This window comes from Aethalodelphis obliquidens, unplaced genomic scaffold, assembly GCF_003676395.1.
Source record: "Aethalodelphis obliquidens isolate GAN/ISIS:26980383/991018 unplaced genomic scaffold, ASM367639v1 scaffold14, whole genome shotgun sequence".
NCBI classification, from domain to species: Eukaryota; Metazoa; Chordata; class Mammalia; order Artiodactyla; family Delphinidae; genus Aethalodelphis; species Aethalodelphis obliquidens.
The window spans coordinates 15,297,184-15,311,291 of record NW_020837958.1 but is presented as its reverse complement, the minus strand read 5'-3'; the positions used below and the strand labels follow the sequence as shown (position 1 = coordinate 15,311,291).

The 14,108-nt window shown below is 38.9% G+C and overlaps 1 protein-coding gene, 1 non-coding gene and 1 pseudogene across 6 annotated transcripts in view; 1 reads left to right on the top strand and 2 right to left on the bottom strand.

Moving 5' to 3' along the window:
• Positions 1 to 14,108, top strand: part of QSER1 (glutamine and serine rich 1) — a 77,996-nt gene that overhangs the window by 9,516 nt on the left and 54,372 nt on the right. The window lies entirely within an intron of this gene.
• TRNAE-CUC (transfer RNA glutamic acid (anticodon CUC)) lies at positions 11,137 to 11,209 on the bottom strand. Its single transcript has one exon. It is a non-coding gene; the product is annotated as a tRNA-Glu (tRNA).
• LOC113624865 (60S ribosomal protein L18a pseudogene) lies at positions 11,793 to 12,830 on the bottom strand (annotated as a pseudogene).

Sequence of the window (14,108 nt, the reverse complement as noted above, 5' to 3'; positions counted from 1 at the left end):
AGCCGACAAGACCAGAAAGGCGAATTTAGGGAGTCTGAATAGACATTTGTATAGAGACAACGGTGGAATCTCAGAGGTTAAGGTTTCTGGGAAGGAAGGGTAGAGGGCTGAGACCTGAGCCTTAGCTGTTAGTGATAACTAGCAGATCCTGAATGCCTACCATGTGCCACGCACTGGTCTAATATTACATGCGTTATCTCATTTAATTCTCACAACTCTGTGAGATGGGTAGTGTTAGCCAGTTCACAGACAAGTAAACTGAAACCGAGAGCTGTTACATGTGCAAGGTCACTGCTAGTCAGTGGCAGAGGCAGGATTTGAACCCATGAAGTGTGACTTCAGAGACTGTCAGTCAGTGTCCTGGCTCTCGGGGAAAACTTTTGGCTGTGGGGATTTAGAATGAAGTAGAATTGGCAGATGAAAAAAGTCAAAGGCATTCGTGATGGGAGACTCCCCCCCCCACCCCCTGGTACGCGGGCCTCTCACCGCTGTGGCCTCTCCTGCCACGGAGCACAGGCTCCAGGCGCGCAGGCCCAGCGGCCACGGCCCACAGGCCCAGCCGCTCCGTGGCATATGAGATCCTCCCGGACCGGGGCACAAACCCGCGTCCCCCGCATCGGCAGGCGGACTCCCAGCCACTGCGCCACCAGGGAAGCCCCGTGATGGGAGACTTTTAAGAAGGGTGTTGGGGGGAAAAAAGATGTTGGGTCTCTTGGGTGTTTGTGCTGGAAGGTTGTACTTTCTCAATTACTTTAAAAATTAGAATTATTTTCCCAGAGCATACTTTGACTAAAAGTTTTTGGAGAAAACTGGGGAACATGGGCTTACACCAGTTTGAATGGTTGCCATAAGGTATGGGAGTTTTAGAGATGTTTCCTGAGCACCTCTCATATATTAAACAGTGCTTTGGGAGCTTGGAATACATCAGCGAACAAAACCAAGATCCCTGCCCTGGTGGAATTTAAACTGGGTATGTGGAGTGAGACAGATGATAAATAATAAACATAACTTTGTGAATTATCTAGTATGTTGGTAGGTGACATGAGAAAACACAGGCTTACGAAGAATGGAAGGTGGATGGGGGAGGCATTGTAGATTTAAATAGCAGGCTAATTGAAATAGTGATATTTGAACAAAGGTTTGATGGTGGTAATCTTCAATAAGAGAATTTTTTTTTCCAGTGATTCAAATGAGACTGCAGGTTTTGTTTAAAAACATATTGCCTGCTCTTTTGCTAAACTTGCTTACAAAAAATCTTATTTCTTTGTTAACTGTATGCTTTGTTGCTGCTCGTGTGGTTTTAAATTTTAGGAACATGCTAGATAACTTGTTACCAGGCTGCTACCAACACACAGTTTCTGAATTTTCACTAGGCGTTTTCCAGCCTGGGCCTTTTTGCAATCAGTTTTTCTTTTTCTTTTTCTTTTTGCTCAGTAGTAAGTATTTGTTAATCATCGTGCCAGCTGTGTTACAAAATGTGTGAGGATATTATGTGAAGAGGTAAAGGGGAGGACATGGATCTGGTTTTAGCATATCCACTCATTTTTCTTTCATTTTTTTCTAGAATCATGACCACAGATTCTCCCTTGCCCTCTGTCTCTTTTATCTCTGAGTGAAACATGCCATTTTTCCATTGTTTCTTGAACAGCAGCGGGAATGCTCTTATCTCCAGGTCTTTGAGCGATTTCCTCTACTAGGACCACTCTTCTACATGGCTTTCTCCCTCACTGCGTTCAGTTCAAAGTGTCACATTGTTAGAGAGGCCTCTCCTTAGTACCCCTGCCCCCATCAATACCCTACTTTATCATTGTGTTGCCTAGTACCCTGCTTTAAGTTTCTTCATAGCACTTATCAGTCCTTGATATTAAATATTTCTTTACTCTTGTTTATTGTTGGTCCCTGTCCATTAACCCTTGGGTGTTTCTTAACAATTCAACTTGAGCTGCTTAGTCCTCCCCTCCCACCTTCCTCCTCCCCAATATATCTGTCACATAATAGTCTTCAATAGATACTGATTTTAATAAAGAATATATTTAATACTAGAGTATATTATGCTTTGACTTAGTATCTAATATTTCAGACTTTAAATTTGCCCTCTATAAGTTTAAGGTTCTTTAGGGATCCTGACCATGTAGACTAACCTTTGTTGGTAAGCCTGTAGGCATTTATGGGATATAACAACATAAAATAAGGAAATTTTCATATGATTTAAGGCCATCATTCTCATTACTGTGTGATCACTGATCTTATTTAAATAACTTGAGACCAGATTTGTCTGACCCAATGAAGCTTGGCAAACACAAAAATGTGGATAAGCTAAAGTACTTTTGCTTGGATCTGCTTAAATTAGATGGCTTAACATTTTAAAACATATCTCATATTGAGCAGACTGCAAAACTGAATATTGATCTGCTAAAAACAGCTGATACTATCCCCACTTAAACAGACAGTAAACTATTGAAGTCAGAGTTTGATTTGGCCAGAGCCAGAAAAGGTCTAGTGGTATAGTGCCAAAATAAAAGTGAACCATTTGGAAGTATGGGATTAAAGTAGAACTGTGGCTGTACAAAAAACTACAGATGGTCTTTTGCTGTTAGTTAATATCTTTGTATCACTTTTTTCATTTTTAACAAGAGCAAGTTTGGGCTGAATATGATCCTCTTTAACTTCCCGGATTTTAATATGGCATAGAAGATGATGGTTCCAAACTTGCTATTAACAGCTAACGTAGTATCAGCTAATTAACATTTATGTATTGTGCACCTTTTTATGGACATTTTAGCATCCTCCTCCTAAAATATACTTTGGAATGAGTATGTCTGTTATTCACGCTTAACGGACATGTTTATTAAGAAATTTTAAGGTACTTCAGCTTGTAAATTATGGCACTTGAATAACATTTTATGAAATCTTCTTTAACGGTTGTTTCAAAATATATACCTTTTCTCTAATGTTCATTATAATTTCTTCCTCTGCATTAACCTTTGTTGTGGACCAACAACAAATCTAGAACACAAATTAGCCACTTAGAAGTTGATTTTCTCTACTACAAACAACAGCAACATTTTTATTATGGAAAATTTCAAAGCAAACACATTTAGAGAGACTGGTGTAATGAATCCCTATGTATCCATTAGCCAGCTTTGACAGTTTCAGCACATGGTCAGTCTTGTTTCATATATGTTCCTACCAGCTTTGTCTCCCTACTTTATATTTGCTTTGTTTTATTTCAAAGCAAATTTCATGCCATGTATGTGCCTCTTTCAACCATAGTATGTCTCTAAAAGATAAAGGCTTTAAATTTTTTTTTTTTTTTTTTTTTGCGGTACGCGGGCCTCTCACTGTTGTGGCCTCTCCTGTTGCAGAGTACAGGCTCCGGACGTGCAGGCTCAGCGGCCATGGCTCACGGGCCTAGCCGCTCTGCGGCATGTGGGATCTTCCCGAACCGGGGCCTGAACCCGTGTCCCCTGCGTCGGCAGGTGGACTCTCAACCACTGCGCCACCAGGGAAGCCCCAACGTGTAGGATATTTTAAGGCAATCTATAAATATTCTACCTGCTTTGGTATCTGAAGTCAATCTTTTTAAAAAATATATATATATATAATTTTTTAAAATAAATTTCTTTATTTTTTGCCTGTGTTGGGTTTTTGTTGCTGGGCGCGGGCTTTCTCTAGTTGCGGCGAGCAGGAGCTACTCTTTATGGTGTACAGGCTTCTCATTGCAGTGGCTTCTCTTGTTGCAGAGCACTGGCTCTAGAGCACAGGCTCAGTAGTTGTGGCGCACGGGCTTAGTTGCTCAGCGGCATGTGGGATCTTCCTGGACCAGGGTTCAAACCCGTGTTCCCTGTGTTGGTAGGCGGATTCTTAACCACTGTGTCACCAGGGAAGTCCCTGAAGTCAATCTTAAAATAGTATAAATAATATAATACAATTACAATTGTATAAAATACTAGTGGTTTTATTATAAGTCTTTGGTTAATGGGCTTATGGATTTCTGGAAATTTCCTTAGGAAAGCCTTTTGAGCATCTGGAAAATTTCTGATTAATTTTTATTAAAATTTATAGGGAACACCTGAAACTAACACAGCATTGTAAATCAACTATACTCCAACAAAAAAAATTTTTTTAAAGTTTATAGGGATATATAATGGAGTATTACTCAGCCATAAAAAGGAATGAAATTGGGTCATTTGTAGAGACGTGGATGGACCTAGAGAATGTCATACAGAGTGAAGTAAGTCAGAAAGAGAAAAACAAATATCATATACTAACGCATATTATGTGGAATCTAGAAAAATGGTATAGATGATCTTATTTGCAAAGCAGAAATAGAGACACAGATGTAGAGAACAAATGTATGGATACCAAGGAGGAAAAGGGTGGGGTGGGAGGAATTGGGAGACTGGGATTGACACATACACATTATTGATATTATGTATAAAATGGACAACTGATGGGGAACATGCTGTATAGCACAGGGAACTCACCTAGTGCCCTGTGGTAACATAAAAGGGAGGGGATATCTATATGTGTATGGCTGATTCATTTTGTTGTGCAGTGGAGGCTAATACAACATTGTAAAGCTAACACAACATTGTAAAGCAACCATACTCCAATAAAAATTAATTTTAAAAAATTTATAGGGAAAGAAGAAAAAGTACAATGAGTATCAAAATGAATATTAAGCTTTGGATTTTGATTCTCCTGAAAATCTTTTTCCTTCCTCTAAAATGTTGTTTATTAAGTTCTTATATTAAACCAAAGATGTATAAATGTTTGTCTACAAAACTATTCACAAGTGTGAATTATTGTGTTAAGTGTATATCTTTAGAAAGACTTCCTTACTTAATGCCAGAAATCCTAGGCCATGTTAATATTAGTGAAGAAAATTGTGATGACTAAAAATTCAGCTCTACTGGTTTCTCAAACAAGGAAGAAATTTAATTTGGTAAGGGAAAGACTAAGCCACAACAAGATGCATTGAAGAAACTAAACTAAAATACTTCATGGCATCTATACATTTGAATCATGGAAATATGGACTCTATTGTGTATTGTAAGAAGTAACCAGCTATGTATTAATTCATTTTCAATAATCCCTTCATAGCCTGAAGTGAGGGAGAATTATCCAGGGCCCATGTGACCATTTTTGTCTACCTCTTAAATGAATGTTAATGTCTGGACATTACAGATGGTTAATACATTACTGCAGCAGTTCAAATCACAAAATAATTTGCTTTGACAGACGTATTTCTTTTAAAAGAAAAGTGTTCTAGAAAAATATTGGGGTTGGGAAAAATGGGACCTGAAATGTTTTCTTTGTTCAATGGAAAGGTCAGTAATACAGGTGATGACAGAAATAAAAAAGGAAGATGAGATGGAACTTTGGAATTGTGTCCAATCCAGGTCTTGGAGACTCTTGTTATCATGCATATAGCCAAGCATATGCCACATCACCAACACATTTCATTTATTTTCCGACAGAACAACAGACGGAAACTCTGAGTAGCCTTGACTTTGGCATTGTCTTTCTTGGGCATCTGTTACAAATGCCAAAATCTCTCTCTCTTTGTTGTGGATAATGTTTGGAACTGGTAGATAGGTTTTTGAATATGTTCTACTGCTCCACTAGGCAGGAAATACCATACTACTCATTTCACCTTGTTAGTGAAAACAAAAACACCTTCTTTTTAATAAACTTAAATGTATCATTTACACAAAATGAAGTAGGATTTTTTTATAAAGATCATTAATGATGTATATAAAATTAAAATACATTTACTTATCTCAAGAAATCATACTTGATTTAACAGTAACTTGTTGGTACAAAATACCAGTTGTACCTCCTTTATACGATTATCAGTTGGGGGCCTGCATGAAACGTAATTTCTCTTAGATGATTCATTTGCAGTTACTTTGGTGAAGGGCTCAGTATTATGGTTGGGAGCAGAGTTAAGGGAACCAAAAAGGGATATTGAGACACTGAGTGAGTAGCAGCAGTGTGAAGCCACTTCTGGGCCTGTGAAGGGCCACTTCTGGGCACCAGTTATTGGAGCCCAGAAGGAACTGTAGTTGTGTAGAGATGCAGCATGGCTGGAACCGTGGTTGTGACAGGGAGGGAATGGACAGATAACACTCAGGCTCCTCTCTTCTGCCTTCTGATCTCCTGCAGAACCTACCCCTAATGGCCCCTGAAGCGCCAAGGTGATGCAGTATATAGAAGTTACCTGTGCTGTGAGGTAGTCTTCAACAAAAGAAAAATGAAGGTCCAAAGAAGCTGTAAGTTGCTGAGGTCCCATTAGAGATAGTGATTCCAGGCCATTTGACTCCTCCAGCACTTTTTAAAAATTAACAGCTTCGGGCTTCCCTGGTGGCGCAGTGGTTGGGAGTCTGCCTGCCGGTGCGGGGGACACAGGTTCGGGCCCTGGCCTGAGGGGAATCCCACATGCCACGGAGCAGCTGGCCCCATGAGCTACAATTACTGAGCCTGTGCGTCTGGAGCCTGTGCTCCGCAATGGGAGAGGCCGCGATAGTGAGAGGCCCACACACCACGATGAGGAGTGGCCCCCGCTTGCCGCAGCTAGAGAAGGCCCTCGCACAGAAACGAAGACCCAACACAGTCAAAAAAAAAAAAAAAATTAACAGCTTTATTGAGATTTAATTTACATACCATAAAATTCTCCTGTATTAAGTGTACAATTCAATAATTTTTAGTATGTTTATGTCACCACAGTGTCACCACAGTCTAATCTTCAAACATTTTCATTCCCCCCGAAAGAAACCTCACTCCCCATTCTCCCTAGGCAACCATTAATCCATTTTCTGTCTCTATAGATTTGCCTTTCCTGGACATTTAATATAAATGGAATCAAAAAATGTGTTTGGCTTCTTTGCCTAAGCATAACGTTTTTGAGATTTATCCATGTTGCAGCATGTATCAGTACTTAAAAATACTTATAATGGAATAATATTCCATTGTTTAGATATAGCTCATTTGTTTTTCTGTTCACTGGTTGATGGACATTTGGGTTGTTTTCACTGTTTGGCTCTTGTGAATAATGCTGCTGTGAACATTTTCATAAAAGTACTTAAATGAAAACATGTTTCACTTTTCTTGCACACGTACCTAAGAGTAGAATTGTTGGGTCATATGATAATGGTGTTTAACATTTTGAGGAACTGCCAGACTTTTCTAAAGTGACTGTATCATTTTATTTTACATTCCCACCAGCAGTGTATGAGGATTCTAGTTTCTCCACATCCTTGTCAACACTTGTGATTATAGCCTTTTTTTTTTTTTTTTTAATATAGCCATTAATCTCCTGAAAGGTTCACTATTTTTAACACAGAGTTGTCTCTTCTCACATGATATTCTGCAGTCAGGTTCAAGAGAAGGGAGGTATCTTTTACCATCGACAACTTTATTATTTTCACTGCTTTTTAAACTACAGGACATCACAGTGGAATTACTCAGCAGTTGGTAGCCAAGTTCATTAAGCTCTACATCCCTTAACACTTGCTTTTAAAGCAATTTTTAGTAAAACTTGGAGACTTACATAGTAATACTTGTATGAAAGGGCTGTTATGATAATGAAAGGCTTATTTGAGTTTAAGATTCCCTTTGCTTTCAATTTTAGTTTGGGAACTGAGGGTAAGTTTTGTAGCACATAGCAGCTAGAGTCACCTTTTAAAAATGTATTTAGTCACTCCCTTGGTTAAAAATCCTTCAGTTGTTTTCCATTGCGCATGGAATAGAATCCAGACTCCTTACTGTACCCCCATAAGGTTTTTCATGTTTGCCCCTTGCCTACTACTTTACAGGTGAATGGGTCTCCTGGGTCTCCTGCCACTCTCCCCTTCCCTCAATACACTTGAAGCATGTTAGTCTTCTTTCAGCTGCTCTATATAGCAAGCTTTCCAACCTCAGGCCATGCATAACTCTTTCCTCTCCTCTTCCTGTGGTTTGGCACAGGGTTGGCTTAATATCCCCTTTCCGTGGAGACTTTCGCTGATTGCTGTGTCTTCCAAAAGTAATATCTCAATCGCTTCTGCCCTCAGCCCCATTTCTCAGGGAGGACACTCTTTTGGCAATTTCATCCATTTCATGACTTCACAAATAACCCAACTGGTAATGATACCCAATTTTTAATTTCCAGCTCTAAGTGGTAACGTTCACTAGCCCTCTTTTGAGTATTTCCCACTTTATCTCTTATGAACACCTTTTAAGAGTTCTCAAATGTCTATAACTATTGCCACTGTTTGGTCCTTATAATTTTTTACCTGGATTTCTGCAGTAGGATCTTGGCCTTGCAACTTTTAGGCTTGCTCTTCTTCACAGTGCTTATCAGATTATCCTTCTAAGAGTCATTCTCTCCTCTTGGTATATGGCAGAATTGCTTTAAGAGCTTTTTCAAAGTGACTTACAGGGTCCCATCTTAGAATTACTAATAAAGAACTTCTGAAAGTGAGAACTGGGAGTGTATAGTTTGAAAAAACCCGCCAGATGATGCTGATGAGCACCTCTGGTTAAAAACCATTCTTTTAAAATACAAATTTAATCATTTAACACTGATTAAAATTCTTTAGAGGCTTTTGATTCCCTTGAAGATAAATGTGATTTTGTCATATAATTTTCTATAATCTGGGTCCTGTCTGACTCATAGCCCCATCCCTAGTACACCCATGCAGAATTACTGAAAGGTCTACTAATGTACCATCTTATTTACATTTCTAGGTCTTTACATATGGTATTATCTCTTCCTGAAATAATCTTCTTTTTCTTCCCTTGAATACTTTCTCCTCTTTCTTTCAGTACTCAGCTGCATTTCCTAGAGGTAAGCCTCTTATACTATGTAATGTTTGTTTATTTACTTATGCCTTTTTACTTCTGTGCCTTCTAGTGCCTAGCATAATGCTTGGCAGTCAGTAAATGTCAGTTGTATAAATTCAGACCTCACCTTTAGGTGCAGTAATAATAGCATTGATTGAACATTATGTGCCAAACATAGTACTGCACTAAATGCTATATATATATATATATATATATATGCCTTATTGTTTACTCTCACAACTTTATGAATGTGCATGTTACTATTCACCATATTTTACAGTTGAGGAAACTGAGACATAGAGAGACTATGTGGTTAGCCTCAAGTTGCAGAATTTGTAAAGTACAGAGTTGGGTTTGAATCCTGTGGTTTATTTGCAAAGCTTGTGTGTGTGTGTGTTTTTTTTTTTTTTACAGCTGTTACATAGTTGTTTCATGGTTCATTAGTTTATTTTTTCAAACTCACAATAAATAATTCCTTAATAAGGGCTGATTCTTCTTATGCTTCAGGGTTTTTTTTTTTTGTTTTTAATCCTACAGACTACAATACATGCAAAGTTACATACATGCAAAGTTAATTCAGTGAACTTGGTGTTATCACTGTACTCATTTTGAAGACAGATTTTATACTGAAGAATGCTGTGTGATAGATGAAGTAAAAATATTTAGCTTAACTCAGAATATTAGAAATATGCAGAACATTAGGCTTCATAAAGAGAAAAACTAGGACTCCCTGTGCTTTGCTGAAAGTCTTGAAGTATGTAATTTGCAGAATCAGGACTGGAATCTCGGCCTCCTAACTTCCAATCCAGGGTTATCTTTCTCAACTCTGAAAGGTTGATAATACCCTAAGACTAAAACATTATTTTCCAAATTTAAAGAAAATTCTGTTTTTATTATATTAGAATATATATATTTTCAGTGACCAAGTTCTTTAACAGAGAAGAAAATAATATGACTACTTAAGGCAAAATCATTCAGTCTTGGGTAACTTATTACTTGTGTGCAAGTACTGGCTTGTTTACCTGGGATTTAACATATTTCATGGAATTTTTGCTGATTGATTTTAAAACTTGGAATGTGTTTTATTTCTTAAGTATTACGGACATAAGAGTATGCTACCCAAGGAGAAGATCTGTACATGTTATTAATATCTGGATATAAACCGTAAGACAGCTTATTCTCAGTAATACACTCAAAGCATTTTTTCTTATGATCATATGCCATCTTCACTGCACAAATTTGCCATTTTAGATAAGATTTTTGTCACAGCTTTCTCATCTGCCTTAAAACTTAATTTTCTTTGTTAAACAAATTAGATTAACATTAGGAAAGAGGCTTACGGAAAGTATGTCATACTTATAGTAAACAAGGTAGAGAGTGGTAAAGAATAATCTCTTTTGGTTTGTTTTAATTTTGAGGAAAACGTCAGTTTTTAAATTTGGAATTTAAGTAACAGGAACTGAAGGAAAGTGTTACTTCCCCCTGCAAAATTCTGACCGTTCTTATCCTCAAGATTAAGTCTGTACCCGACTTTGAAAGTATGGGGAGGGGATGGAAAATGGAAGTTTTGTGCTTGGTTGGGAATCTGAAGATTGACACAACTGTCACTGTTAGCCCTTGGTTCCTTCCTCTTTCCTAGACCTTAGCTCCTGTAGTGCTTGGAGTATGTAGGGGTAGTAAAAGTCCTCTTTCTCACCCTACCACCCATCCAGGCCTTGGAGGCTAGAAAGGGCTATACTACGGTAGGTACTATTATATTAAATAAATGTACATTTATTCAAAGGAGCTTATATTTAGGTATAGGAATTAGAAACAAAGACCATGTTTTGAGGCCTTTTTTTTTTTTTTCCAGGATAAATTTTTATTTTCTTAGGCTGGCTTTTGTTTGAAAAAAATAAACAACTTCAGCAAGCCAGTGACCATCAGATTATTTTGAAACTTATTTTAAAACCATAAAAAAATATATATTTTTGAAACTTGTTTTAAAACCTTAAAAATACTATGTACAGATTAACAAAAAAAATCCTTATTATATGGTATATGGAGATGGGCCAACCACAGGAGGGAGACTGAATACGTGCATGACAGCAAGCCTGTCTATAACCACCTTCTTGTTTGTTGATGTTGCACACTTCATGAAAAATTACCCATAATCACCAAGTTTGGATGATCGTAACTTTTATTGAGCTATAGTTCACAAATCATATAATTCACTATTTTATTTTATTTTTATTTTTTAAAATTATGTTGTTTGCTAATAAAGACTGTTTTGTTTTCGGCTGTGCCGCATGGCTTATGGAACTTTAGTTCCCCGACCAGGGATCGAACCTGGGCCCTCGGCAGTGAGAACACGGAGTCCTAACCACTGGACCACCAGGGAATTCCCATAATTCACTATTTTGAAATGTACAGTTCAGTAGTAGTTACATGAGACTGTGTAACCATCACCACTATCTAGTTCTAGAACATTTTCCATCACCCCTGAAGGAAACACATGCTCATAAGAAGTCTCTTCCTATTCTCCCCTCTCCCTAAACCCTGGCAACCACAGTATCTACTTTGTGTCTCCAGGGATTTGATCATTTAGTACATTTCATAGAAATGGAATCATACTGTATGTGGACTTTTGTATTTGGCTTCTTTCACTTAGCATAGTGTTTTCAAGGTTCATCCATGTTGTAGCATGTATTAGTATTTCGTTTCTTTTTATGGCTGAGTAATATTCCATTGTATGGCTGTATCACATTTTACTTATCCATTTATTGTTGGACATTTGGATTGTTTCTGCCTTTTGACTGTCATGAATAATGCTGCTGTGAACATTTATATACGAGTTTTTGTGTGAACATATGTATTTCCAGTTCTCTTGAGTATATATACCTAGAAATGGGACTGCTAGGGCATATGGTGACTATGTTTAATTTTTTGAGGGGAGCATGGAATTTTTTTTTCTTCTTCTGGTCTTCCCAATGAGTTTTATTTGGGCAGACCTGGGGATGGGGAGGGCCTGCATTTAAAAGAAGGTGTTGGGCCTCTTGGTGGTGAAGTGTGGCTTGTGCTGGTGACAGAGGACCTGGTGGGGCAGTGGGAACTTGATCTTGGAGTCGTGGAACTGCTTGGCTGCTGCTCGGCGGCACTTGCTGGCTGCGATCTCCTCTACCTCCATGATCTGGCTCCAGTGGGCCCGGGCAAGGCGCTGGGTGCCCGTGTCTCGGTAGCATTGGGTGATGGTGCCGGCTGCGGTCAGGTCCCGGTACTGCCGGTACATGTTGTGGGGGCCTCTGCGGGAGTCATAGTGCAACCAGATGCAGAAGTTCTTCAGCCTTGGGAGATTTCTTGAACACCTGTCCACAGCAGACAGTTTCCCCTGAAGACTTCTTCATCTTCTTCAGCTGAGACACAAAGTACCAGAAGCGGGACTTGGCAGCATGATTAGGTGCAAAGATCTGCATGCGCCAGAGGGGCGGTGTGGGCCATTTGGCGGGCAGCGCCCCACCACTTTATACTCTCGAAGTGTGCCCAAGGCCTCCATGGCGCTCCATCTGCGCTCGCCGCCACCCTCGAAAAGGCGGGAAGCATGGAATTTTAACTGGTTTTTAAAAATTCATTGAACTACTGTTTCACTCAAAGCTAATTTTCATATCACGTATAATCTTTATCCCATTGTGCTTTATACATGTTGTTTTTTAAAAAAAAATCCAGTTTATTTTATATAATTATTGAGAGGGTAAAATTATCTGTATTGCTCCCTCTATGATGTATGGTGTAGAACGTTCTTAATTTGGGCTTCAATAATTAAATCCATTGAATAGTGGCCCAGTTAGATCTCTGCTTTATATTGAAAACTCTCATACAATGCTTAAAATTGATAGAAGTCTCCAGGTATTCAGTTTTCTAGAAAGGGCTGACCTACTAGCTTGATCCTTCATTTTTTTTGTTGTTGTTGTTGGTACGTGGGCCTCTCACCGTTGTGGCCTCTCCCATTGCGGAGCACAGGCTCCGGACGCACAGGCTCAGCGGCCATGGCTCACGGGCCCAGCCGCTCCGCGGCATGTGGGATCTTCCCGGACCGGGGCACGAACCCGTGTCCCCTGCATCGGCAGGCGGACTCTCAACCACTGCGCCACCAGGGAAGCCCAATCCTTCATTTTTTTATTTCCCAATTCTTATCAGGATATCTGGCAATCAGGTTAGGTACTCAGTACATATTTGCTTGAGAGGTGATTGAGTTGTAACTTAAAGGTGATTTCTCTTCTGAAACTGAACATAGATTGTAATTATTTATGAGTATCTACAATGTGCCATATACTATTGGGTTGCCCAAAAAGTTCGTTTGGTGTTCTCTGTTAGACGGCTCTAGTAGCGCTTAGTTGTCTTCAACTTCATTTGAAACAATTTTGTTCGATTGTATTGTGACAGCTGTCATGTCAGCGTGCATTTAAAGAAAAAACTTATAAAAATTGGTGAATTTTTGTGTAGCCATTTTAATATTGAAGATGGAATAAAAAAGGCAACATTTTCAGCACATTATGCTTTATTATTTCAAGAAAGGTAAAAACGCAACTGAAACGCAAAAAAAGATTTGTGCAGTGTATGGAGAAGGTGCTGTGACTGATTGAATGTGTCAAAAGTGGTTTGTGATGTTTCATGCTGGAGATTTCTCACTGGACAATGCTTCACGGTCAGGTAGACCAGTTGAAGTTGATAGCCATCAAATAGGGACATTAATTGAGAACAATCAACGTTATACCACGAGGGAGGTAGCCGACATACTCAAAATATCCAAATCAAGCATTGAAAATCATTTGCACCAGCTTGGTTACGTTAATCACTTTGATGTTTGGGTTCCACACAAGTTAAGCGAAAAAAACCTTCTTGACCATATTTCCACATGCGATTCTCTACTTAAATGTAATGAAAACATTCTGCTTTTAAAACAAATTGTGATGGGCAATGAAAAGTGGATACTGTACAATAAAGTGGAACAGAAGAGATCGTGGGGCAAGCAAAATACACCACCAACAACCACACCAAAGGCCGGTCTTCATTCAAAGAAGGTGATGTTGTGTACATGGTGGGATTGGAAGGAAGTCCTCTGTTTTGAGCTCCTTCCAGGAAACAAAACGATTAATTCCAACAAGAACTTCTTCCAGTTGACCAACTGAAAGCAACACTGGAGGAAAAGCGTCCGGGATTAGTCAACAGAAAACGCATAATCTTCCATGACGATAACACAAGACTGCATGTTTCGTTGATGACCGGGCAAAAACTGTTACAGC